We start from the raw sequence: 2,254 nt of genomic DNA, 5'->3' as shown, positions 1-2,254 counted from the left end.
CTCTGGTGTCAACACTCTGTCTGATTTTGGATTTTTTTTTTTTTTTTTCCAAAATCAGACTTGACACCAGAGAGGCTGAATACCGCACTGAGTCAATGCGGTCTTAGCCTCTCTGGTGAAAACACTCTGTCTGATTTTGGATTTTTTTTTTTTTTTTCCAAAATCAGACTTGACACCAGAGAGGCTGAATACTGCACTGAGTCAATGCGGTCTTAGCCTCTCTGGTCTCAACACTCTGTCTGATTTTGGATTTTTTTTTTTTTTTCCCAAAATCAGACTTGACACCAGAGAGGCTGAATACCGCACTGAGTCAATGCGGTCTTAGCCTATCTGGTGTCAACACTCTGTCTGATTTTGGATTTTTTTTTTTTTTCCAAAATCAGACTTGACACCAGAGAGGCTGCATGCCGCACTGAGTCAATGCGGTCTTAGCCTCTCTGGTCTCAACACTCTGTCTGATTTTGGATTTTTTTTTTTTTTCCAAAATCAGTCTTGACACCAGAGAGGCTGAATACCGCACTGAGTCAATGCGGTCTTAGCCTCTCTGGTCTCAACACTCTGTCTGATTTTGGATTTTTTTTTTTTTTTCCAAAATCAGACTTGACACCAGAGAGGCTGAATACCGCACTGAGTCAATGCGGTCTTAGCCTCTCTGGTGTCAACACTCTGTCTGATTTTGGATTTTTTTTTTTTTTCCAAAATCAGACTTGACACCAGAGAGGCTGAATGCCGCACTGAGTCAATGCGGTCTAAGCCTCTCTGGTCTCAACACTCTGTCTGATTTTGGATTTTTTTTTTTTTTTCCCAAAATCAGACTTGACACCAGAGAGGCTGAATACCGCACTGAGTCAATGCGGTCTTAGCCTATCTGGTGTCAACACTCTGTCTGATTTTGGATTTTTTTTTTTTTCCCAAAATCAGACTTGACACCAGAGAGGCTGAATGCCGCACTGAGTCAATGCGGTCTTAGCCTCTCTGGTCTCAACACTCTGTCTGATTTTGGATTTTTTTTTTTTTTTTTCAAAATCAGACTTGACACTAGAGAGGCTGAATACCGCACTGAGTCAATGCGGTCTTAGCCTCTCTGGTGTCAACACTCTGTCTGATTTTGGATTTTTTTTTTTTTTTTCCAAAATCAGACTTGACACCAGAGAGGCTGAATACCGCACTGAGTCAATGCTGTCTTAGCCTCTCTGGTCTCAACACTCTGTCTGATTTTTGATTTTTGATTTTTTTTTTCAAAATCAGACTTGACACCAGAGAGGCTGAATACCGCACTGAGTCAATGCGGTCTTAGCCTCTCTGGTGTCAACACTCTGTCTGATTTTGGATTTTTTTTTTTTTTTTTTCCAAAATCAGACTTGACACCAGAGAGGCTGAATACCGCACTGAGTCAATGCGGTCTTAGCCTCTCTGGTCTCAACACTCTGTCTGATTTTGGATTTTTTTTTTTTTCCAAAATCAGACTTGACACCAGAGAGGCTGCATGCCGCACTGAGTCAATGCGGTCTTAGCCTCTCTGGTCTCAACACTCTGTCTGATTTTGGATTTTTTTTTTTTTTCCAAAATCAGTCTTGACACCAGAGAGGCTGAATACCGCACTGAGTCAATGCGGTCTTAGCCTCTCTGGTCTCAACACTCTGTCTGATTTTGGATTTTTTTTTTTTTTTCCAAAATCAGACTTGACACCAGAGAGGCTGAATACCGCACTGAGTCAATGCGGTCTTAGCCTCTCTGGTGTCAACACTCTGTCTGATTTTGGATTTTTTTTTTTTTTTTTTTCCAAAATCAGACTTGACACCAGAGAGGCTGAATACCGCACTGAGTCAATGCGGTCTTAGCCTCTCTGGTCTCAACACTCTGTCTGATTTTGGATTTTTTTTTTTTTTTCCAAAATCAGACTTGACACCAGAGAGGCTGAATACCGCACTGAGTCAATGCGGTCTTAGCCTCTCTGGTGTCAACACTCTGTCTGATTTTGGATTTTTTTTTTTTTTTTTTCCAAAATCAGACTTGACACCAGAGAGGCTGAATACCGCACTGAGTCAATGCGGTCTTAGCCTCTCTGGTCTCAACACTCTGTCTGATTTTGGATTTTTTTTTTTTTTCCAAAATCAGACTTGACACCAGAGAGGCTGAATACCGCACTGAGTCAATGCGGTCTTAGCCTCTCTGGTGTCAACACTCTGTCTGATTTTGGATTTTTCTTTTTTTTTTCCAAAATCAGACTTGACACCAGAGAGGCTGAATACCG

This window comes from Poromitra crassiceps (assembly GCF_964638095.1).
Source record: "Poromitra crassiceps genome assembly, contig: HAP1_SCAFFOLD_166, whole genome shotgun sequence".
NCBI classification, from domain to species: Eukaryota; Metazoa; Chordata; class Actinopteri; order Beryciformes; family Melamphaidae; genus Poromitra; species Poromitra crassiceps.
Note: the sequence above shows the minus strand (reverse complement) of the source record.